Source organism: Delphinus delphis, chromosome 3 (assembly GCF_949987515.2).
Source record: "Delphinus delphis chromosome 3, mDelDel1.2, whole genome shotgun sequence".
NCBI classification, from domain to species: Eukaryota; Metazoa; Chordata; class Mammalia; order Artiodactyla; family Delphinidae; genus Delphinus; species Delphinus delphis.
The window spans coordinates 35,355,994-35,382,938 of NC_082685.1; the positions used below are offsets into that span (position 1 = coordinate 35,355,994).

The 26,945-nt window shown below is 36.5% G+C and overlaps 1 protein-coding gene across 1 annotated transcript in view; it reads left to right on the forward strand.

Annotated features, from left to right (window-relative positions):
• GABRB2 (gamma-aminobutyric acid type A receptor subunit beta2) overlaps nt 1-26,945 on the forward strand; it is a 292,264-nt gene that overhangs the window by 74,593 nt on the left and 190,726 nt on the right. The window lies entirely within an intron of this gene.

Below are 26,945 nucleotides of genomic sequence, written 5' to 3' on the forward strand. Positions count from 1 at the left end.
TCTCTAAGGAAAAAAAAACATGGAATGTATGTAGAGTTTTCCTAATACATTTGTCTTAACATCTTTATTGGAGTATAATTGCTTTACAATGGTGTGTTAGTTTCTGCTTTATCACAAAGTGGATCAGCTATACATATACATATATCCCCATATCTCCTTCCTCTTATATCTCTCTCCCACCCTCCATGTCCCACCCCTCTAGATGGTCACAAAGCACTGAGCTGATCTTCCTGTGCTATGCGGCTGCTTCCCACTAGCTATCTATTTTACATTTAGTAGTGTATATATGTCCATGCCACTCTCTCACTTCGTCCCAGCTTACCCTTCCCACTCCCCCTGTCCTCACGTCACTCTCTACATCTGCATCTTTATTCCTGTCCTGCCCAGAGGTTCTTCAGAACCTTTTTTTCCCCCTAGATTCCTTATATATGTGTTAACACACAGTATTGGTTTATCTCTTTCTGACTTACTTCACTCTGTATGACAGACTCTAGGTCCATCCACCTCACTACAAATAACTCAATTTCATTTCCTTTTATGGCTGGGTAATATTCCATTGTATATAGGTGCCACATCTTCTTTATCCATTCATCTGTCGATGGACACTTGGGTTGCTTCCATATCCTGGCTATTGTAAATAGTGTTATAGTGAACATTGTGGTACGTGACTTTTTGAATTATGGTTTTCTCAGGGTATATGCCCAGTAGTGGGATTGCTGGGTCATATGGTAACTCTATTTTCAGTTTTTTAAGGAACCTCCATACTGTTCTCCATAGCGGCTGTATCAATTTACATTCCCACCAACAGTGCAAGAGGGTTCCCTTTTCTCCACACCCTCTCCAGCATGTGTTGTTTGTAGAGTTTTTGATGATGGCCATCCTGACTTGTGTGAGGTGATACCTCATTGTAGTTTTGATTTACTTTTTTCTAATAATTAGTGACGTTGAGCATCTTTTCATGTATTTGTTGGTAATCTGTATATCTTCTTTGTAGAAATGTCTATTTAGGTCTTCTGCCTATTTTTAGATTGGGTTGTTTGTTTTTTTGATTGAGCCTGCATGAGCTGCTTGTATATTTTGGAGATTAATCCCTTGTCAGTTGCTGCGTTTGCAAATATTTTCTCCCATTCTGAGGGTTGTCTTTTCATCTTGTTTACGGTTTCCTTTGCTGTGCAAAAGCTTTTAAGTTTCGTTAGGTCCCATTTGTTTATTTTTGTTTTTATTTCCATTTCTCTAGGAGGTGGGTCAAAAAGGATCTTGCTGTGATTTATGTCATAGAGTGTTCTGCCTATGTTTTCCTCTAATAGTTTTATACTGTCTGGCCTAACATTTAGGTCTTTAATCCATTTTGAGTTTGTTTTTGTGTATGGTGTTAGGCAGTGTTCTAATTTCATTCTTTTACATGTAGCTATCAGGTTTTCCCAGCACCACTTATTGAAGAGACTGTCTTTTCTCCATTGTATATTCTCGCCTCGTTTATCAAAGATAAGGTGACCATATGTACGTGGGTTTATCTCTGGGCTTTCTATCCTGTTCCATTGATCTATATTTCTGGTTTTGTGCCACTACCATACTGTCGATTACCGTAGCTTTGTAGTATAGTGGGAAGTCAGGCAGCCTGATTCCTCCAGCTCCGTTTTCCTTTCTCAAGGTTGCTTTGGTTATTAAGGGTCTTTTGTGTTTCCATAAAAATTGTGAAATGTTTTGTTCTAGTTCTATGAAAAATGCCATTGGTAGTTTGATAGGGATTGCATTGAATCTGTAGATTGCTTTGGGTAGTAGAGTCATTTTCACAATGTTGATTCTTTCAATCCAAGAACATGGTATATCTCTCCATCTGTTTGTATCATCTTTAATTTCTTTCATCAGTGTCTTATAGTTTTCTGCATACAGGTCTTTTGTCTCCTTAGGTAGGTTTATTCCTAGGTATTTTATTCTTTTTGTTGCCATGGTAAATGGGAGTGTTTCCTTAATTTCATTTTCAGATTTTTCATCATTAGTGTATAGGAATGCAAGAGATTTCTGTGCATTAATTTTGTATCCTTCTACCTTACCAAATTCATTGATTAGCTCTAGTAGTTTTTTGGTAGCATCTTTAGGATTCTCTATGTATAGTATCGTTTCATCTGCAAACAGTGACAGTTTTACCTTTTCTTTTCCGATTTGGATTCCTTTTATTTCTTTCTCTTCTCTGATTGCTGTGGCTGGAACTTCCAAAACTATGTTGAATAATAGTGGTGAGAGTGGACAACCTTTTCTTGTTCCTGATCTTAGTGGAAATGATTTCTGTTTTTCACCACTGGGAATGATGTTGGCTGTGTGTTTGTCACATGTGGTCTTTATTATGTTGAGTTAAGTTCCCTCTATGCCTAGTTTCTGGAGGGTTTTTATCATAAATGGGTGTTGAATTTTGTCAAAAGCTTTTTCTGCATCTATTGAGATGATCATATGGTTTTTCTCCTTCAATTTGTTAATATGGTTTATCTAATTGATTGATTTGCATATATTGAAGGATCTTTGCATTCCTGGGATAAACCCCACTTGATCATGGTGTATGATCCTTTTAGTGTGCTGTTGGATTCTGTTTGCTAGTATTTTGTTGAGGATTTTTGCATCTATATTCATCAGTGATATTGGCCTGTAGTTTTCTTTCTTTGTGACATCTTTGTCTGGTTTTGGTGTCAGGGTGATGGTGGCCTCGTAGAATGAGTTTGAGAGTGTTCCTCCCTCTGCTATATTCTGGAAGAGTTTGAGAAGGATAGGTGTTAGCTCTTCTCTAAATGTTTTTTAGAGATAGAAGATAGAATTTGCCTGTGAAGCCATCTGGTCCTGGGCTTTGGTTTCTTGGAAGATATTTAATCACAGTCTCAATTTCAGTGCTTGTGATTTGTCTGTTTATATTTTCTATTTCTTCCTGGTTCAGTCTCAGAAAGTTGTGCTTCTCTAAAAGAATTTGTCCATTTCTTCCAGGTTGTCCATTTTATTGGCATATAGCTGCTTGTAGTAATCTCTCATGATGCTTTGTATTTCTGCAGTTTCAGTTGTTACTTCTTCTGTTTCATTTCTAATGCTATTGATTTGAGTCTTCTCCCTTTTTTTCCTGATGGGTCTGTCCAATGGTTTATCAATTTTGTTTATCTTCTCAAAGAACCAGCTTTTAGTTTTATTGATCATTGCTATTGGTCTCTTCATTTCTTTTTCATTTATTTCTGATGTGATCTTTATGATTTCTTTCCTTCTGCTAACTTTGGGGATTTTTTGTTGTTCTTTCTCTAATTGCTTTAGGTGTAAGGTTAGATTGTTTATTTGAGATGTTTCTTTTTTCCTGAGGTAGGGTTGTATTGCTATAAAATTCCCTCTTAGAACTGCTTTTGCTGCATCCCATAGGTTTTGGGTCATCGTGTTTTCATTGTCGTTTGTTTCTAGGTATTTTTTAATTTCCTCTTTGATTTCTTTAGTGAACTCTTGGTTATTTAGTAGTGTATTGTTTAGCCTCCATGTGTTGTATTTTTTACAGGTTTTTTTCCTGTAATTGATATCTAGTCTCATAGTGTTGTGGTTGGAAAAGATACTTGATACGATTTCAATTTTCTTACATTAACCAAGGTTTGATTTGTGACCCAAGATATCATCTATCCTGGAGAATGTTCCATGAGCGCTTGAGAAGAATGTGTATTCTGTTGGTTTTGGTTGGAATGTCCTATAAATATCAATTAAGTCCATCTTGTTTAATGTATCATTTAAAGCTTGTGTTTCCTTATTTATTTTCATTGTGGATGATCTTTCCATTGGTGAAAGTGGGGTGTTAACGTCCCCTACATGATTGTGTTACTGTTGATTTCCCCTTTTATGGCTGTTAGTGTTTGCCTTATGTATTGAGGTGCTCCTATGTTGGGTGCATAAATATTTACAATTGTTATATCTTCTTCTTGGATTGATCCCTTGATCATTATGTAATGTCCTTCTTTGTCTCTTTTAATAATCTTTATTCTAATGTCTATTTTGTCTGATATGAGAATCGCTACTCCAGCTTTCTTTTGATTTCCATTTGCATGGAATATCTTTTTCCATCCCCTCACTTTCAGTCTGTATGTGTCCCTAGGTCTGAAGTGGAACTCTTGTAGACAGCATGTATATGGGTCTTGTTTTTGTGTCCATTCAGCCAGTCTATGTCTTTTGGATGGAGCATTTAATCTGTTTACATTTAAGGTAATTATTGATATGTAAGTTCCTATGACCATTTTCTTAATTGTTTTGCGTTTGGTTTTGTAGGTCTTTTCCTTATCCCGTGTTTCCTGCCTAGAGAAATTCCTTTAGCATTTGTTGTAAAGCTGGTTTGGTGTTGCTGACTTATCTCAGCTTTTGGTTGGCTGTAAAGATTTTAATTTCTCTATCTAATCTGAATGAGATCCTTGCTGGGTAGAATAATCTTGGTTGTAGGTTTTTCCCTTTCATCACTTTAAATATGTCCTGCCAGTCCCTTCTGGCTTGCAGAGTTTCTGCTGAAAGATCAGCTGTTAACCTTATGGGGACTTCTTTTGTATGTTATTTGTTGTTTTTCCCTTGCTGCTTTTAATATTTTTTCTTTGTATTTAATTTTTGACAGTGTGATTAATATGTTTCTTGGCGTGTTTCTCATTGAATTTATCCTGTATGGGACCCTCTGTGCTTTGCGGACTTGATTGACTATTTCCTTTCCCACATTAAGGAAGTTTCAACTGTAATCTTTTGAAATATTTTCTCAGTCCCTTTCTTTTTCTCTTCTTCTTTTGGGACCCCTATCATTCGAATGTTGGTGTGTTTAATGTCGTCTCAGAGGTCTCTGAGACTGTCCTCAATTCTTTTCATTCTTTTTTCTTTTTTGTGCTCTCCAGTAGTTATTTCCACTATTTTTTTCTTCCAGATCACTTCTCTGTTCTTCTGCCTCAGTTATACTGCTATTGATTCCTTCTAGAGAATTTTTAATTTCATTTATTGTGTTGTTTGTTTGCTCTTTAGTTCTTCGAGGTCCTTGTTAAACATTTCTTGTATTTTCTGCATTGTATTTCCAAAATTTGGGATCATCTTTACTATGATTACTCTGAATTCTTTTTCAGGTGGACTGCCTATTTCCTCTTCATTTGTTTGGTTTGGTGGGGTTTTGTTTGCTCCTTCGTCTGCTGTGTTTCTCTGTCTTCTCATTTTGCTTAACTTACTGTGTTTGGGGTGTCCTTTTCACAGGCTGCAGGTTTGTAGTTCTTGTGGTTTTTGGTGTCTGCCTCCAGTGGCTAAGGTTGATTCAGTTGGTTGTGTAGGCTTCCTGGTGGAGGGGACTGTTGCCAGTGTTCTGGTGGGTGAGGCTGGATCTTGTCTTTAGGTGGGCAGGACTGCATCCGGTGGTGTGTTTTTGGATGTCTGTCATCTTATTATGATTTTATGCAGCCTGTCTGCTAATGGATGGGGTTGTGTTCCTGTGTTGCTAGTTGTTTGGCATAGGGTGTCCAGCACTGTAGCTAGCTGGTCATTGAGTGGAGCTGTATCTAAGCATTGACATGGAGATCTCTGGAAGAGCTTTTGACATTTGATACTATGTGGAGCCAGGAGGTCTCTGAGGGACCAGTGTCCTGAAGTCGGCTCTCCCACCTCAAAGGCACAGGCCTGACACCCAGCCAGAGCACCAAGACCCTGTCAGCCACACGACTCAGAAGAAAAAGGAGAAAAAAAGAAAGAAAGAAAATAAAAAAAAGTTATTAAAATAAAGAATAAAAAACATTATTAAAAACAAAAAGTAGTTTTAAAAAAAGAAAATAAGAAAGAAGCGAGTGACCAAACCAAAAAACAAATCCACCAATTATAACAAGTGCTAAAAACTATACTAAAAAAACAAAAACAAAAATGGAGAGATAGAACCCTAGGACAAATACTAAAAGCAAAACTATACAGACAGAATCACACAAAGAAGCATACACATACACACTCACAAAAAGAGAAGAAGGAAAAAATATATATATCATGGCCTCTGCTGACCCCTTAGTCCCTCCAGTTCAGTGTACTTCAGCTACACTGGACATCTTTCAGGTCCTCAACCACATTAAATTCTTTTCCAGTTTAGAGACTGTGCACTTGCTGTTTCCTCTTCACTCTGTTCAGTGGCCACCAACTGGATCCTTAGGTTCACTTAACTTCTTGGAAAACGCATGTTGTTCACAAAGAGAACAGGAGGGCAGTGAGGAAATGTATCACTTCTTCTAACTGGGCTCCCAGCACCGGAATCCCTGCCTCAACCTGCGAGGGAGTGGCCGAGGGGGTGCAGGTGAGTTTTCCTAATACATTTGACCATGGCACACTTTTCTTGAGAAACATCTTAGTGGATGTATTGTTGTGTAGAATACATTTTGGCTAGGCTGATGGTATATGTGAAAATTCCTAGCACAGTCAAGTAGGAAATATTCTACAAAAGTCTAGAGATTCTAAAGTCAAACAGAATGGTTGCTGTCTACTTTTCAGCCTTTGTAAGTGGCAATTAAATATGGAGCAAAATACCCAACTCAAAATAAAATAATCTTCTCGAACTTCTGTGTTCAATAGGGTATATTTCATCAAAGGACTTGTATGCCAGAGGAGGTATCTTTGAGTGTTTATCACATACAGATCTATAAAGTATGTGCTTTAAAAGAAGTAATATGATCATGCCTATGCCTCTGGGGCACCACCTACTTTTAAGGATAGGATGTTGGTTCAGCACTATAGAGGGGAAGGTTACTGTGATCTAGGTAGACTTGTCAGGGGCCCAAAGATCGACTTAATTTGTATAGAGAAGGCAGCTTCAGTATTAACATACGTTAAAGATTCTGCTTTCTGCCATGAGACAGCCCCTGAGCCACACTTGAGAAAGAAGAATTAAAGTGAGAAGAAATGGTGTTGGACTTTGAAAACTGTCACAGTAATTATCTTGCTGTAAAGTCACCTAAAATTCTGTCTTTCAATCAGGAACCAACCCTACTATGTGGAACCAAAAGAAGACAGGAACAGTACATGGATAGATGTAGCTGAAGAGTTTGGGCAGGTCTTTTTTTTGTAGAAAGCATATAGTTTCATTTTCTAAATCTCTGAAACCCAGACACAAATGCACACATTGTGAAGGACATGTTTCATTTGCCACCTCCTGCTCACATCCTCAGAAGGTATTTTAATGTTGAATGAGAAGGTTTGAAAGCAGCAAAGCTTACTATTCATGATGAAGCTGAGAATGGGGAGAGAGTACAGGATAGCATGGTACAGCACCTTGGGATCTGTCTCCACCCAGCCCTTAAGTGGTTATATGGTCGCGGGAAGAATTACAGGTTTCAGGATTTCATTTTTCTCTTTGTAAATTTAGAAGACTGGACTCCAGAGAGCCTCCCAGTTCCAAGCATTGGACTCTCTGTAATGATTTGGGGATTCAGGACCATTGCTGCCTTTTGGATCATTTACCCTGGAGTCTGGGAAAGATGAATGTCTAAGTCATTCTAGTTTCAGACTATTGATGTTCGGTTCGGAATTAGGCACTGAAAGCACGTGGACAGCTCTGCCCTCAAAATGCATGGGGTCAAAATGTACAAATAAGACTAGTACCACATTTTTATTATTAAAGTTCTTTGAATGGATTAAAGCTAACCATGGTCCATACCAGGTTTGGGGATGGAATTAATTGTACATTATTAACGTGCTTCTGCTTTCAGTGAGGTAAGATATATTTCTTTTCACAGAAAAAAAGATGCAGAGAACAGGCCTATTCTAAATGATATTTGTGCCATGTATAAGAGTGCATCACATATTTTTAATTGCCATTTATATATTCATGTTGGTGAAGTCAGACATTTCTTTTGCTGTAGAGTAACTCAGTTTCCCATAGGACCCTGGTATATCTATGGTAGTTTCTTTTACCTTCAGAAATAAGTCAGTGTAGTTATTAGGAGACTTACTCCTATTCTGTGCCAAAGCCTTTACGTACATTAACTCTTATCCTCACTATGACTCTGCCAGTAGGCTTCTTCACTAGTATGACCATATTTAATATGTGATTCTGTTCCCCTCATTGCCTTTGTCTATGTTTTCAGGGGAAACTAGATTTAGTACATGAAATACTGTACTTGAAGAATGGGCCTGTATATTATAGTTGGCATCAGCACTTAATACCTGATAGGTAACCAAGTATTCAGTTAAACGCATTTGTTGCCTAAAGAGGTGTATATTTATGTAATTATGTGTGTATATGCTGTTTCATATTTGTTTTTCCTCTGTCATTTATCTCCTGTTAGGTAAGACTGGAAGTATAAATTTATTGTTGATTTAAAAACCCAAATTGATAACACTTTAGCTTAGTGACAGAATGTTTTCCCATCATTTTAAATATACTAAAATGAGAAGCATTATTACATTCCCCATCACACTGTAAATGTTTATGCATTTCTTAATGAATACCAGTAGCACTTTTATGAATTTTAAGAAGGGTGCTAATGGTCCAAAGTTGACCACGTTTAACACTTCCATTGTATCTAATTTGCTTCAACACTGGTTCCTGGCAAACGTGTTTTTGACTCGGTCAGCTCAAATCCTCTTGAGAAGTAGGTGCAGCATGATATACTAAGTAATAAGAAAATGAAAATATCTATTTTTTAGTTTGATACAGGAAAAACAATAGGCATCCTTTTAAGAACAGTTATCATTTGTTTAATCTGCTTGTTTAAATAATAACCGTCAATACGGAACACTGACTTTGTACTGGGCACAGACACACTTATATGTGCTTTCATTGTTTTTTTTTTTACATCTTTATTGGAGTATAATTGCTTTACAATGGTGTGTTAGTTTCTGCTTTATAACAAAGTGAATCAGTTATACATACACACATGTCCCCATATCTCTTCCCTCTTGCGTCTCCCTCCCTCCCACCCTCCCTACTCTTTCATTCTTAACAATAGTCTTGCAAGATACTCATCATTCTGTTCAGTTTGCAGAGGAGAGTGCAGGCCTTCTCTTGTTGGAGGCTGCACAGGAATTTAGTAATCCAGTCATTGAAACTCCGGTTCTGTCATGACCTATGAATTTAATAGGTAAACATCTGGCGAATTTATTCATTTCTGCAGCATTAGGCTAACACCAGCTTCTATAATCAACCTCCAAGTTTCTGTGACGTAACACAGTAGAGGTTCATTTCTCACTCATTGACCAAACCAGTGAAGTTGTTCCCTTTTTAACAGGTAGCTTTCATTTATGCTGTGACTCTGAGACTTGGTTTCTTTCCATTTTGGGGCTCTGTCATTCCCCAGGGTCAGGAAAGAGAAGAGAGAGGGCCACTGTGGTCTAAAAGTGACATGCTATACAGGCTTGCATCTGATGGCCTCAAAAAGATGAGGAGAGAGGGGGTGGGGAGGGCTGGGAAGGATAGTCTCAGGCTTGGCTTTTTAAAATACAAGGATTAAGAAGTGTGCTTGACATAGAGAATGGACTTGAGGATACGGAGTGGGGGAAGGGTAAGCTGGGACGAAGTGAGAGAGTGGCATGGACATATATACACTACCAAAGGTGAAATAGATAGCTAGTGGGAAGCAGCTGCATAGCACAGGGAGATCAGCTCGGTGCTTTGTGACCACCTAGAGGGGTTGGATAGGGAGGGTGGGAGAGAGACGCAAGAGGGAGCGGGTACGGGGATATATGTGTATGTATAGCTGATTCACTTTGTTATACAGCAGAAGCTAACACACCATTGTAAAGCAATTATACTCCAATAAAGATGGTAAAATTACTAAATAACTAAATAAAATAGTGAAAAAAAAAAGAAGTGTGTGTGTGTGCACCCGTGTAGGGTAAGATCCTAACTTTGTAATACTAAGGGCACTGCGTTGAAAAATTGCCTAAAAGGTCTAATGTGTTCATGGTTACTCTGGATAGTGATACTTTGAGCTATTTAAATTTTCTTCATCTTATCTTTATATAGTGTCCAAATTTTCTATAATCAGTTTTATAATAATAAAAACCAGTAAACACCATTTTTCAAGGCTCCTGAGAGGTGTACCGGTACATCATGGAGGGCCAAGACTAGCGGGGGTGTCAGGGCCTACAATTTAAAAAGGCTTGTCGAGTGCTGACTCTACACTCGCAGAAGGCAGCTATGCGGTGGGTGATTATACTCACAAAGGAAGGGGATGCCACTCCAGCCCCAGAAATGCCAGACCGTTGGTGCATTCAGTGGATATTAAGAATATCTGATGCAGACAGAGGCAGTGGTAAAGCTCTGTGCCCAATGTCACTTTCATCTCAGTTTCTTTTAAAAATTGGCTTTGCCTCCAAAAGTGATCACATGCATTTCTGTTTCATCTCAGCACATCAGGTATTCTCTTGGAAGCCTTGGCTAGGTATATTCTCTTTGCTCCAGCCTGGGTCGGCGTATTGGCCTTCTTCTCAGCTTCTACAAGCTTGTCAAAAGTATGAAAGCAGTGATATGTACTTACTTGAAAACGTCCTTTTTTGTTAATACTGTCAGATCTCTTCAGAGGATGCTGCTTCAGAGAGAATGAGCCTATCCCATGCTGAGTAGAATAAAAATAAGCGTCTAAAGTATTGAAAAGGGTCTACTTAGCACTTCCTGTCTCTCTGTGTCAGTTTCCTCATACTTTTCACTTTTCCTATAAAAATCACTTCTTAGATTGAAGGGAAGAAAATAGTCAAATAAGAGAGGATGACCTCTACCCCTTTCAAGTATGCATAAGAGAAATTTGGTTGAAAGAAGGACATGTAATATGATATAGTATGTGTTATAGTCAACCATAACAAATGCTTATTGAAATCTATGTGAGATATTTGTCTGTCTGTTCCCTGATCCTTGGTATCTGTTGCAAAGTTGTTCTTCTGTAAATAGCAGATTAATGATCCATTGTTGCAAACTTTATGGGGATCAAAAAACACAAGAAGCATCTTGTAAATAATTTTATTTTGATGTACTTAATAATACTGTGCACGACTGGCCAGAGTGCCATAGACAGAAAATGGATTCTTAAAACTTAATAGCACTGATTTCAAAGATCATTTTCGAGACCACCATCAGATGTACCACATCTGGAAAAAGTCAAAATTTACAGCAGTGATCACTCAACGAATTTGGTTTGAAAATAGAATGGTGATGTGTAAGTAACTTCTGTTATTCAAGGTGAGTTTTTAAAAATAACAATGGTGTCGTGTCAGTTAGTCATATATGCAATTTTCCTTGGAGATTATATACATATATGTGATTTTCCTGATTAACTTGATCAAACCAATCTCTCTGTACCCTGTAGCAACAGAGACTTTGTGATATTGAGCTCTTTACTTAGTGTATCTGTGCAGAAGGAGAGACAAAGAATAGTTCTAGCTTTTCTTACGTTTTATAACATCTCATGTTAGTGAAGTAAGTCAGAAAGAGAAGAACAAATACATATGCTAACGCATATATATGGAATCTAGAAAAATGGTACTGATGAACCTAGTGGCAGGGCAGGAATAAAGATGCAGACGTAGAGACCAGACTTGAGGACACAGGGCGGCGGGGGGAAAGGGAAGCTGGGATGAAGTGAGAAAGTAACTTTGACATATCTACACTACCAAATGTAAAATGTATGGCTAGTGAGAAGCAGCTGCATAGCACAGGAAGATCTACTCGATGCTTTGTGACCACCTAGAGAGGTGGGACAAGGATGGGGGGAGGGTGGCTCAAGAGGGAGGGGACATGAGGATGTATGTATACATATAGCTGATTCACTTTGTTGTACAGCAGAAACTAACACACCATTGTAAAGCAATTATACTCCAATAAAGATATGAAAAAAATAAATGAGAAGGGTTACTAAATAAATATGTAGAAATCCAAAATTATAAAGCAAGTGATCATTTCTTTGCAAAATGATTCTTGCATTTTCCACACACAATACCTTAGCTAATTAAGTGTCCCTAATATACTTTTTTAAGTGTACAGTTCAGTAGCAATAAGTATTTTCGTATTGTTATGCCCCTAATCTCCAGGACACTTTTCATCTTGCAAAACTGAAACTCTGTACCTATTAAACAACTCTACCTTTCCTTCTCCTCCCAGCCCCTAGTAAATACCATTCTATTTTCTGTCTCAATGGATTTGGCTATTTTAGATATCTCACATGAGCAGAATCTGTTTGTGATTAGGTGACTTTACTTAGCATAATGGTCTCAAGCATTATCTATGTTGTAGCATGTGCCCGAATTTTCTTCCCTCTTAAAGCTGAAAAATAATCCATTGTCTATGCAACATTTTGTTTAACCACTCCCCTGCTAATGAACATTTGGGTTGCTACTACCTCTTGACTATTGTGAATAATGTTGTTATGAAAATGAGTGTGCAAATATCTCTTAGAGATCCTGCTTTCAATTCTTTTGGCTATATATCCAGAAGTGAGATTGCTGGATCATATAGTAATTCTATTTTTAATGTTTTGAAGAACCACCATATTGTTTTTCATAGCAGTTCCTTCATTTTGCGTTCACACCAACAATGTGTAAGAGTTCTAATTTCTCTATATCCTCGTCAACGCTTGTTATTTTCTTCCTTTCTTTCTTTTTTCCTCCCTCCCTCCTCCCTTTTCTTTCCCTCTTTATTTTTTATTCTTTCTTCCTTCCTTCCTTCCTCCCTCCCTCCCCCTCCTTTCTTTCTCTCCTTTTCTTTCTTCCTTCCTTTCTTCCTTCCTTCCTTCCTTGCTTCCTTGCTTCCTTCCTTCCTTCCTTCCTTTGACATTCTAATGGATATGAGGTGATATCTATTGTGGTTTTGATTAGCATTCTCTAATGATTAGTAATGTTTCAAATCTTGCTATATGCTTATTGGCCATTTGTATGTCATGTTTGGAGAAATGTCGATTTAAGTCCTTTGCCCATTTTTCAGTCTGGTTATTTATTTATTGCTGAGTTGTAGGAATTCTTTATATATTCTGTATATTAACTCCTTGTCAGATATATGACCTGCAAATATTTTCTCCCATTCCATAAGTTGTATTTTCACTCTAGTGACTGTGTCCTTTGATGCACAAGGTATTTTAGATTTGCTGTAGTCCCATTTGTATATTTTTGCTTCTGTTGCCAATGCTTTTGATCTCATGTCCAAGAAATCATTGGCAAATCCATGTCATGAAGCTTTTTCCCTATATTGTCTTCAGTTTTAGGTCTTACATTTAGGTCTTTAATACATTTTGAGTTACTTTTGGTATATGGGTAAGATAAGGGTCCAAGTTCATTCTTTTGCATGTGGATCTCCACTTTTTCCAGCATAGCTTGTTGAAGAGACTGCTATACCTTTCCCATTGAGTGGTCTTGGCACCCCTGTTAAAGATAATTTTCCATTTTTTTATTCCAATTTTTATTTCTTGACTTTCCATTCTATTCCGTTGGTCTGTGTATCTGTCTTTATTGCCAGTACCACACTGTTCAGGTTACTGAAGCTTTGTAACACATTTTTAAATTAGAAAGTGTGAGGCCATCTGCTTGGTACTGCTTTTTCAAGGTTATTTTGTCTATTCAGGATCTGTTGAGATTCCTTGTGAATTTTAGGATGGATTTTTCTATTTCTACAAAAGACACTGTTTGGGTTTTGATCGGGATTGCATTAATACTGTAGGTAACTTAATGATATTAAGCGTTCCAAACCATGAACATAGGGTGTCCTCCCAGTTTTTTGTGACTTGTTTAATTTCTTTCAGCAACACTTTGTAGTTTTCAGAGTACAGGTCTTTTGCCTCCTTTGTTTATTCCTAAATAATTTATTCTTTTTGATGCTATTGTAAACAGAGTTTTTTTTTTTTAATTTCTTCTTTGGATTGTCCATTGTTAGTGTATAGAGACACAACTGATTTTTGAGTCTTGATCTTGTATCCTGAAACTTTGCTGAATTCATTTATTCTAACAGTTATTGTGTTTGTGTGTGTTTGGAATCTTTAGGATTTTCTACATATAACATCATGTTTTCTGTGAACAGAGATAATTTTACTTCTTCCTTTCCAATTTGGATGCTTTTTATTTCTTTTTCCTGCCTAATTCTTCTGGCTAGGATTTCCAGTACTGTGTTGAATAAGAGTAGTGAAAGTGGGCATTCTTGTCTTGTCCCTGATCTTAGAGAAAAAGCTATCAGGCTTTGACCATTGAATAGAACATTAGCTGTGGGCTTGTCATATATGGCCTTTATTATATTGAGGTAGTTTCCTTCTATTCCTAGTTTGTTGTGTGTTTTTATCATGAAAACGTGTTTAATTTTATATAGTGCTTTATTATATCAATTGAAATAATCACATGGCTTTTCCCCCTCGTTTGGTAATGTGTTATATTGCATTGATTGATTTTCTTATGTTGAACCATTCTTGCATTCCAGGAATAAATCCCCCTGGTTTTAGTATCAAGTAACAGGTTCCTTCCTTTTCAATTATTTGGAAGATTTTGGGGTGGATTAGTGTTAATTCTTCTTTAAATGTTTGATAGAACTCACCAGTGAAGACATCAGGTCCTGGGCTTTTCCTTTTTGGGAGAGCTCCAATATAATTTTGTACCATTTTGTTTACGTATAACAGTTTCCATTCATTTGGTTGTAAACTGGGGAATAATAGTAAATTTTTATCTTTGTGAGCAAAGTTAGCAAATGCAGTCGTTTTTCCTGTTGGCTTTTTCTTTAACTTTTTCATGAACAATTAATAAAAATCAACACTCTTAAATTAATGCTTTAATGGTATACACTGCCTACTTATTGAGTGCTATGATCATCAGGGTTTGGATTTATATTATTTCATTTATTTCTGCCAGCAGCTAGTGAGGTAATCATTATTTTACAGTTGAGGACACCCAAGCTTTGGGATATTAAAATATGTGCCCGGGATTATACACGAAGTAAGTGGTGGAGCTGGAATTTCAACCAACCCTCTGGAATCCAGAAACCTTCTGCTTAAACATTAGGCTATGCTGCTTCCCACATATAGACATTAGTGAGAGCTTTCACGTATCATGTTTGACGTGTGTCTTGGGGTAAAGTTACAAGGTACATGCTTCTCAGGTACAGTATTGGTAATCCCATTTCACAGAAGCAAAAACTGAAATGTAGAGAGGTTAAGCTACTTCTCTGAGACCATCAGATAATAAGTAATGGAGGAAGCCCTCAATCATGTCTCCTACTTTCCAATTCAGTGTTCTTTCCATTGCCCCCTCTGACTCCCTCCACTGGTGCCATGACACTTTGCCTTCTCTGAATGCATAGCAGAAAACAACATAGCCAACTTTTTTCACTAGCCAACTTTTAGTCGCACCCAGATCTCAGAGATATTAAAACTAGATACATCCTAAGAAGATCACTCTTATAATGGTGGGCCTAAGGGTATAACATTAACTCCTAATAAAAAGGATTTTTAGAGGTACAATTGATTGCATCATGTAGTTATTAACAGATTTGAAAACGATTAATTTGAGTGAGTGTAGGAAGGGAAAGAGACAAAAATTTATTAAGGACTCTAGGGTAGTGTCTGCTATACAGTAATGTAACTTTCTTTTAGTATTAAGTTTTCTTATAAATGTAGCTTTTTTTAGGAATCACTAAGATAAGACAAAACAACGAAAAGGGAATGCTCACACATACTAATTTTGAAAAACAAAAACCTTAGTATTTTTATAATTGCATTTTTTAATGGTTTATATCTGAGTTTTATTCTGAACACAAATTTCAGAACCATTAAAAAACGCAATTATAAAAATCATAAGCTTTTTCTTCAAAATTAGTATGTATGAGTGTATGTTACAAGTTATTTAGAACCTAAAATTACTAATTTTAGACAAATAAATTTAATAATTTTACTCTTATACTAGCTACCATATATTTGGGTTGAACTATATAAAACTGTCAAAATTCAAACATTTTTCAACTCACAAAAAATGGAATTTCTTGCGGCTTAATCTAAGAGTTAAGTAATCATTGCTACCATTCTGTTGAACAAACCTCCTGAAGTGGGTATGAAATACTCAGCTTAGGCTGAACATGTTTTAGTTGGATAGAAATATTATTCCAATTGAATTACTTCTGAATAAGTACATTACTACACATACTACCCTACAGTCCCTCCGGTTACTTTGGACTTCTCAGTAGTAAGGTATACACCCTGCAAAAACCAGAGATGTTTTCATCATTCTGCGAGATCAAAGTGGGTTGATGTAAATACCTTTTGTGTAAAATTGGGTCTCTTTATGTGTATTCCGGAACACGTGCATGTGCCTGTATGCACAACTTCAGTATCAAATCCCAGAGAGTTCTCAAAATCAACATTCACCCCCCCCACCAAGAAATATTGTAATTTATGTATGCCCAAAATTGTTCTACTTTTTTTTGTTGCTGTAAATATGGCTGTGTAGATAGAAAGTTAGGTCGAGGTATATTTTCTCCCTTACTTTTTGGAGGGGGTAAAGGAGAATAAATGCAATGTTGGGAAATGATGAGTCAATCAAAACTGACAGGGAGGTGAATGTTCCAGAGGCAGCTCAATACAGTACTAAGAACATGGGCTCCATCACCAGAGAGCCCCCTGGCCAAATCAACACCTAGAAAATTATTGACTGAAAGACATAGGAAAGTCACTGACCTCTCTGTTTCAGATGTGTCACCTGGAAAATGGCAGTAATGAGAATAATGAGCATGATAATGGCAAATGTTTGTAGAGCACTTATTATGAGCCAGGCGTTCTGCTAATTACTTTCCTTGAGTAAATTTACTTATTACTAGGAACTATTATTTCCATTGTTTTACAGAGCAGGATGTCTCAGGGAGGTTAAACAGCATGAAGGTCTCACAGCAGCTAGTACCTGGAGAACTAGTGCATAACTTACAGAGCTGTTGTGATGATTAATGAGATAATACATGTAAAAAGGTTTAGCCTGGGGCCAAGATTAGGTAGATATAAGGTATATATAAGGGGCAGGCTAATTAGAATGCAAAATACTCTAAAGCAATAACTCTTTGAGATAAAGTTATAGAGTAATTAAAAAGCACACAATGAGAAAACAAATCATACACACAAAGTGTATTTTTAATGTTGATTATCTCAGGGTGAACTGAGTCCCCTGATGAGGGTATTATGTATTCATATAAGAGACAGATATAATGAGTTACACTTGCTTGATTTTTTAGCCATCCTTAGATTGAGTCCCATTATAACTGAGAAGGTGAATCTGTAATAAAATGCAAAATGAGCTAAGCAAAAATAGTGGGAAAGCTTATTGCATTGACCATGTTTGTTGTAGTTTCACATACAAGAAAATAATCAATCACTTCCGATCTTGGATTCCCCTTATGGGTGGTCTTTGGTGCAGCTCTCGTATCCCAAATGTGTCTCTAGCAATTAGAGCTGCTACCATGTGCTTCTTCCAAAATATTGCAACTGAACATCTGGTGTGATGGCTTCTATTAAGGGGGAGCTCAGTTTTACTCCATTACATTCTAGTTTATGAGGTTGAGAATGTGGAAATATTACCATGACCTATAATTGGATCAGCAATTCGTGGGCTGAGGTGTGGAAGATGGAAAACATTTTAAAGATTTTTTTTTTTTTTTTTTGTGGGAATATTCACACTTCTCTCTGAGTTCTTTTTGCTTTGGACAGATAAATTGTGTCCTTCAGAAATCCTCATCCCCAGCCCTGGGGACTTTTCTAGTAGAACTAGAGAAGCTATGAAAAACTGAAAGAACAACAGTAGCTCTGAGGGTGTTTGAAACATGCGGAAAAAGGATAGAATGAAAACTCATTCTCAAATGCCAGTGGGTGGAGAGAACAAATCTCTGGGGGGATTCAGGGATAGTGATTAGTAAAGAGGTTTAAAGAATCAAAATTTGAAACCCATGCAGGAAGAGTGAAGAAGTGAGAAGAAGCTTTATTGTGCCCATGAATAAATATTCATGGAGGATCAGTTGTGTTAAAGACAAGATGCTTGGATCACTTGTAAAGAGATGACGGCATGGTTTCTGACTTAAGAGAAAACAGTGCAGTTTAGTTGGGAGATTTCCTGTCTCCTCTAAATAACATTACAAGAGGTAGCAGTTCAATTCAACAATGCTTAGGATGCTACAGACCACCACATTAAAGGAGTCAGAGGATGAACATGGACTGTGATGGGGAGAAGTGGTAAAGGTCCTCATGAATGCTTAGAGGATGGGTGTGATTGGGGTAAGCAGCAAAGGAAGGGCATGAGGAAAAATAATAAGCAGAATGGAAAGTAAAAGGTTGTCTGTTGGAATGCAGAAAAATTCAGTTCAAGCAAAAGTTTCAGGAAGATGATTAGTTGAAGTTAAATGGAGTGACAGAATCCTAGAACACCTGACACTCTTAAACAGGGATCCTCACTCTATCTCAGTTCATTCACTGTGGATAAGGAAACAGATACCAAGAGGTGAAGTGACTAGAACAGACTGGGAAAAGGCTTGTAAGGAGCTGGGACTATACAAACAGTGGCATCTCCTTGAATGCTTTTGTAGAAGAATCTGTGGACTTGAACTTCCAGTGCAGTGTAGAGGATGCTATTAAAGCTAAAACTAGAGTGAACAGGTGTGTGTGTGTTCATCTCCACTGAGTATGAAATAAGAAACAGATATGAAGGCTTTACATTAGAAATAAAGTGAAATTTCCTAACAGATTGAAGAAGACTGAAGTTAGTGCCAGAGGAAGATTCTGGGATCTCCATCTTCGGTGGTTAGAAAGAAAAATAGGGATGGATTTTTACTTCTCAGTGATGGCTTAAATGTGAACTTTCAAAAGAAAGAATGGTGGCCACTTAAAGCTCTTACTTCTTATGTGATTCTAGGCAATATCCTTTGGTTTATACAAAGGAGATGTGTGCTTTGTAAATAACAAGCTGAAAGGCTTAGGTTTTCTCATTTATTTGTGACTGTGAGTAAATTTCCTTTTTCTTCATGCTGAGCTCTAAAATACGCAGAGAGTGAAGACATATTTGTAATGCTAGGTTCTATTTTTATAATTTAATTCAACAAGGAATTGGTTATATAATTTTTGTTGCATAAATAATTTATAAAACAAAAATATATAGAACAAAACAAAAACAATTGAAAATCACTTATCTTGCCATAGATACCACTGTTAATATTTATATTTGCTATTAGACACATTTCTCCAATATATACCTGTATGTTTCTGAAATGGAATCACGTTGTGCTTATTGTTTTTTAGTATTCTTTAAAAATAATAATATATAGTAATATATTAATAGTATGTTGAGAATACCTATTCATGTCAATAAATATTTTACAATGTTATTTTAATTCCTGCATATATTATACTGTATAGTAGTACTATGTTTTATTTACTCAGTTTCATGCTGATGAACATTTAGGTCTTTACTAATTTTGATTTTATTGCTAATATAGTAGTACATATTTTAGGGGAATAAATGTACATTGTCTTACATTTATTCTTTCACATCTTTCAATATATAGATTTTTATTGCTACTATGTGCTAAGCTCTCTTAAGAATGGAGTTACAGTGATGTACAAGTTTAGGAAAGCTTTATATTTTCATGAAACTTACCTTCTAGTTGAGAGAAATGAAAAATAAAAAAGTAAACCAATAAATGATTATGATTAGTTGAAAAAAGTGATAAATGCTATAAACATAATAAAAATGGGGGATGTGATAAGGTCCGATGGGGTTGGGAGTAGGACGGTCAGGGACGGTCCCACTGAATAGATTTGACATTTTAGTTGAGCTCTGAGTCCCAAGAAAGAGCCAACCACACTTGGGGACATAGTTTTTCCAGACATAGTTTTTCCAGTTAGTCACTAGTTAGGACAAAGTTAAGGCTGAAAAAGCTTGTAATATTTGTAAAAGAGAAGACAAGCTAGTGTGGCTGGTCTTAGTGAGGTGAGGTGAGGGAAGAGCAGAGGTAGTAGGTAAGATCAGAGAGGTGTGCAGAGTCCAGGTCATATACGACCTTTAAGGCCAAAGTCATAAGTTTGTGTTTTACTCTGAATGCAATGAAAAGCCTTTGGGTGATAATTAACCAAGGTAGACGTGTGATCTGCTTTTCGTTCCTACCACCATGAGAGGAAAAGGATCAGAAGCAAGGAGGCAGTAACAGTCTCCACTGAGTAACAGTGGCAACATAATGACTTAACAAGTAATGGTGTCTGAGACTAGGTTATTAGCATTGGAAACAGAAGTAAGAGAGTTGTAATATTTGGAGATAAAGCTGTCAGAATGTACTGCTTAATTATTTTCTGCAAATATCCTTTGGAATGTAAATATCAGAGCAAAGGGTACGCACAGATTAGAGACCTCTGTACATACTCCCAAGTATTTGCAAGGAAATTTATACCATTTCACAGGTAATGGTAGTTGTTACCATTTACCAGAAAGTATGCACAGTATTGGTCATATACACAGGAATAAGGGACAGTCTTTGCTCTCAAGGGGGTAACAGCTTATGATGTTGAGAATATGCTTACTGTGTAAGTACTATGAATGTGCTTACTCTGTCTTACTATGGTGTTTATTTAGGTGATAATTTCTGTATCAGATGTAGTGTCTTTTCTCCCATGAGGGAGGAAAAACAGAAGTTTTAAATTAGGGAAATAATTTGGCATCCTAATCTTTGGAATTCAATCCTCTTGTGTCACCTTTTTTAAAAGTGGAAAAGCCAAACAAAAATAATGAAAGACTTCTCTAAACATGCCCCAAATTAAAAGGCTATGCAAAGAATGATAGTAAAAGCTATAAATGTGCTATTTGAACAAACCATCATGGAGTTTTATTCACACGAAACTTGCATTTTGTTTAAATTAAACTTGCACTCACAGTTTCTATAATATAATCTTATAATCACAGGTTTTACTTCCTTAAATACATTAGCCGTATCTTACAAAAGCCAGAAGCTCAGATTCTTAGCTCAGAATCAATCTAGCGTAAGTTAAAGGAAAGTATCACGTGATAGTATATTAGAAGTTGTTATTTCAGCAAGGGATAATAAGATGAAGCTAAAATTTTTATTTTCTTTCAAAATTATAAATCCTGAGCAGAGAGAGAAGATATTTCTCTGAACATATCTAATTTTGGAGACAAAATTGTTACCTGGGAGACCACGAAACAAGATTATTCACCAAAGCTCAAGATTCTAGGACAGCAGCAGCAATTTTCAAAGCTAGAAGATGTAATTGCAATAGGTAAAGCAAATTAAACAACCCACACATTATCAGTGATGAAAATAAACTGTAAACCCTGATCATTAAAAAAGTAACTGTTAGGCGTCTTTATGTCCTCAGATGGCCGACCAAATACCTGTGAACCCAATCCCCTACACCACCATCTTCTCCCCAAACAGAGAAATAGGAAAAAAAAAACACAAAGATAGGGAAAATGACATAATTACACTTATAATTGTTCCCATATACATAAACATGCATTGCAAAAAAAAAAAAGGAAAGCTCGGAAATGGTCTCCAGAGAAGAAAAAGCATATGGAAAACCATAGACATAAATGAAGGTAGGAGAAATCTGAAGCAAGTCCAGGTGGGAATATACACCACCCAAGTGCAACTGGCAGACTTGAGAGCAGGGTAAGATGCTGCACCATCCAGAGTAAAAGTCTATACTAGAAGCAGGCACCTGCTGTGGCCAGAATGATGCCACTAATCTGTGAAAGGAGTAGGTGGAGAGAATGAGCCTCAAGAAGATATTTCCCATTATTTGATGGTAAAACACCTTAAATGGCTTATGTTGGTATTTACTTCTTTTGGTTTGTCTTATTAATAGTTAAGCATTGTCAACTGACTGAATATGTCGATTCAGGTTGAGTGGAAAGAAGATAAATAGAAATTTGGAAAGTATGCAAAACCCAAAAACACAGTGATTACAGAAGTCAGCCTAATAACCTTATTGCTTTCATAGTTCTAAAGTACCTACCCCAAGATATGTATCAATTACAAGGGAAAATAGTAACTTCACAGTGGAGAAACGGGGCAGGTACTACATTAACCAACTGTTCAAGATTAATATCCTCACCAGTAATAAGACATATTGACATCATATACCCGTTATATGATGGATACAGTGTTTCTTTGGTGATATTCTGGCCAAAACTGTATAAACTCAGTCTCATCATAAACACATCAGACAAGCTCAAATTGAGAGACATTCAACAAGATAACTGAGCAGTACTCTTCGAAAGCATTACATCATCAAAGACAAGGAAGGACTGAGGAACTCTCACAGATTGACGGACGCTAAGGAACAGAAAAACTAAATACATGGTGGGATCTTGGACTGCATCCTGGAACAGGAAAAGAACTTTAGTGAATAAACAGGTGATATTCTAATAAGGTCTGTAGTCTAGTAAATAGTATTATATTAATGCTAATATCCTAGTTTGATATTGTTCTATAATTATGCAAAATGTTAATCTTAGAGGAGGCTGTGTGAAAAGTATACAGAAGCCCTCTGAACTATTGATATTTTTTTGTTTGTTTTAAACTATAAAGTTAAACTAATTATAAGAATAACTTTAAAAGGAAACAGCAAAATAATAAAATGTTTTATGTAGATTGATATCCACCTATCAAATATACAGTAACAGGAGGTAAACAGAAAAGTGTTCATAGAGCATGAATAGGAAGTTCACAAAATAATAAAATTAAAAAAAGATAATAGACACGTACACAAATTATTTCATACCATATATTTTGTAGAACACTAAACCAAAGAAACAGGAAGAGTTTGAATCTTGGTATTGGGAATGAATTACAAAGACAGCAAGAAACAATTATGAAAGTACTTTAGATGTTTAGAAGATTTTGAAATGGCGAGATGCATTTGAACGCAGGGGTGGCAAAGCATTTCTTAGAATGGAATTGTTTTATTCCTAGGGGTGGAGTTGGAAACTACCTAGTCCAACTGCCTCATTGTACACATGGGGAATTGTGAAACTCTGACCATTTAGTGGTAATCTTAGTGCATCCTGATGGGGCCACGTGTTCCCTGGTATGCATGGAGATGACTTATTTTGTAGCATCGCTGTACTCCACCCCCCTCCAGGTGTCAAAGCAGCTCTTGTTTTCCCCAATTCCTAAGTTCATTAGCTTCAGTTTCTTCTTTTGAGTTGGAAACAGAGACTCATTCACCTCAACCGAGGTTATGACAGATGGACATGAAAGTACTGGGGTAAGAACCTGGGTGTGTCTGACCTTAGAGATCATGGGTTTTTTTGTTTGTTCGTTTTGTTTAAGCAGTTTTTAAATTTGTTTTTTAAATTTACATACAGAAAAATGCACTCATTTTGGTGTATAGTCCTATGAGTTAACTAATGCCTAGAGTTGTGTAACCACCACTACAGTTTAGATGCAGAGCAGTTCTGCTACCCAAAATCATTCCTGATGCTGTCCCTTTGTAGTCAACCTCTCCAGCACCTCAAATACCAGAGAAACACTCATCTGTTCTTTGTTCCTATAGTTTTACGTTTTCCAAAATTTCATATAAATGGAATCATATACTATGTATTCTTTTGAATCTGCCTTCTTCGACTTAACTTTCTTTGAAAATCATTGATGATGTTGCATGTATCAGGAGCTACTCTGAACATTTGCACACAGGAGTGGGATTGCTAGGGAGTATGTCAAATGTATGTTAAGTTTGTAAGAGATTGTCCAGCTGTTTTCCAAGTGGCTGATTATTTGTATTCCCACCTGCAATGTGTAAGAGTTTTAGTTGCTCTGCATCATCATCAGCACTTGAAATGGTCAGTTGTGTTTTTGTTTTGTTTTATTTTGGGGGCCTTGTTCAACATATTGTGTACAATTTTAAAGTTTGGAGACCACCTACCTTTGGGATGTGGGAGCGTCACATTTACAAATTTCGCATATACAATAGTGAATATGTGGATCTCACACTAACTTAGACGTCTATCTTGCTTACTTGTTTGCTTATTTATTTCCATTTGTACGCTCCAGTTGATTCACACTATTTGCTGAATATATTATGCTTTCTCAAATCTACTATCTTTCTACCTTTGTCAGAAATCTTTGAGCATATTTGTGTGGGTTTGTTTTTAGATTCTACTATTTTACTGATCTATGTTTCTATCAATACTACACTATCATATTGTCTTAATGGAGTTTCCGAGTGAGTCTTGAAATTAGGTAGTGTGAATCCTCCAGTTTTGTTCTTTCCTTTCTAAATTGTTTTGTTTATTCTCGTTCCTTTGCTTGCCATATAAACTTTAGGATCAGCTTGTTCATATCTACAAAAATCCTGCTTGGGTATTGATTGGGATTAAATTTTTAAACTTTATCTGCAGATCAATTTGAGAATTGACATCTTAACAATACTCACTTTTCAAATCCAGGAACTTGGTGTATCTCTCCATTTATTTTTGCTTTTGGCTGTGTTTGTGTGAGTGTGTGTTACTTTAAGAAGATACAAGAGGCAGAAAAAATAAATAAGAAGCTCACTATTGTAATGGGTTTTCTTCACATTTTGATTTTCTGCCAATCTGCCTATTAGTTTTCACTTTGCACAGTCCTTAGATAGTGGCTTTTTTATTCTTTCCAGGATGGTTAGTTGTGATTAGCAGGAGAGAGAGCCTGTAGTAGGCTTACTCCATCTTGCTCAGCATTGAAAATCAATTGGTTTTAGTTTTGATTATCTAACTGCTTCTTGCATGGTGATGCCATGGGTTGTGGAGCACCCAGAAGTGGTTTACTTGCTTTTTTTCAGTTTGAATAGACCAACAGTGACACAGCTTCCTGAAGGCAGGCTTGTTGGATGGGTGTAAAAGATGTTTTCTACATAAAAGTTCAAAGCCTCATGGGGGCATGAGGGTCTGGGAGAGAGAGTAGAACACAGAACCATTGTTTCCTTTTATGTCCAGTAACATTTATTTCGATTCAGGAACCTCTTCCTTTCTTGACAGTGTCATGATGTGTCATTTAAAATAAAAGAAATGAAAATTGATGTGACAGTTAGCAGAATCACCAGGGTCTGTCTGGGAGCATTTCTTACCAGGCACTGCCTTGCTGACAAATAACAGGAGTTAGCATATGACTCTGGATCTCACAATCTTACCATTTATTTAGCCCAAAAGAAAATACAATTTCCTGTGTCCAAACACATCTCAGCTGACTGATAAACTCCAGCACCTTCCAAACTGTGTTATCTCCCCTAACTCTTAAGAGGGCTGACGTAGCTTCATCTTCTAATAGAGATAATAATCAAATTTTCCATTTTATCTCCAAGAATCGGAAATCACTAAGTGTGTTCTCTCAAGCACAATGTAAATTGCCTATTCTATTTATGGCCAAGTTTTTAGGCCGTTTGCAACATAGAGACATGTAAAAAATGTATCTGATCCATTTTCTGTCCTCTCGTTATATAATTCACAAGCCTTCAAGTTAGCTTTTATTATAAATCAGGATGTTATGCTAGAGATCCTCAGACTAATTCTTTAATAAAGCAGAGTGTGCTAGAACAGTCCAGAGCACTGACTAAAGTAATCCACTCAAGTAAATTTCACCTACAATTATTTGATATACCTTTAGGATATGAATATTCTTCTGTTAGAATAGAAGTTTGATTCTGTGCTTCTCATTCAGAAGTCAGCTCTACACTGACTTCTGAGTGAGATAAAAATTCGTATATTTGTGAAACCAGGGAAAATATTTAAATTTTTTGCCGGAGGATTATACTTTTCCTATGAAGCTATTTAATGTTTTTAGCAGGTAATATTTTGCGAGTCGTATTTTAAAATTGCATAGCCAAATTAAGATGTATAAATCTCAGCAAGGGTTGGAAAAACTCAGGGACTTCACAGCGATTGAAGTGTGTATTTTATCCACAAAAGTAGGCAAGTATGTGCAGAAATCCAATAGGCATACCATATTGGATATCCATTCATTCATTATTTGTGCCCTAGGACTGTGCTGGCTCTCAGGTTGCAGATATGATTAATACATAATTCTAGTTTTGTTTTTTTTTAAAGCCCTCAAGTAGGGCATTGTGAACTGATATTAAAATAGAATGGTAATTATCCTTTTCAAATGAATATTTGGTCCTTCATTTAGTCATTCACATGAGGGTGAAAGAGCAATTACATTGTACCCGTAGGCCTCTAATGGAGAGAACATGTCACAATATGTATGTTAATACTTTGTTCATAATTTATAGCTTTTTGTAGTTTACAGATTGCATTTGAGTTATATATTTAATTGTCATAGTAATCTTCTGATAGATCAGGGATATATTAAAAGCCCATTTATAGTTAAGGAACTGAAGTGAAAAGAAGTTATGTAAATTTACTCCTAGAAATAGCTGGAAGATGCTGGAGCCTGGGACTCCAAGGCCAGTGCTCCCTTTATAACAACGCACAGTTTCTCAAAACGAAAGAGCCTAGCCTGATGATCCAGAATCCCAAAAATTCTCATGAAATACTAACTGAGCTAATATTTTTTAGATAGGTGGGAAGCTACGTTAGTCTCAGTATAAATGTTGCCTCCACTAGGAAACTCACTTTGATCAGACGGATTGAGATTCTCATTATAAACTCTTATAATTACTACTGGAATAAATTAACCACTTTTTACAATTGTATTTATGTTCCACCTAAAACAATCCTGGGCACCACACTTTAAGACAAATTAATTATTAAATAATTATTTCTTACCATCTTTCTTCCTGAATGATGTATGATAAATTTCACAAGGATATGCTCTCTTCACTTCTGTAGATACTGTGGTGCCCGACACATAGTATGGGCTCAGTAAGAACGGGTTTAGTAAATTAATATTTGCCTATATGCGAATAGTATATGTTTTTGGTATTTGGTTGTGTATATTGTGAATACTGAAGTGTTTGCCTGTCTCCCAAGTCCATTTATGTACAAAATAACCCTTTTTTTCTTTTATCTTCTCCATTTCA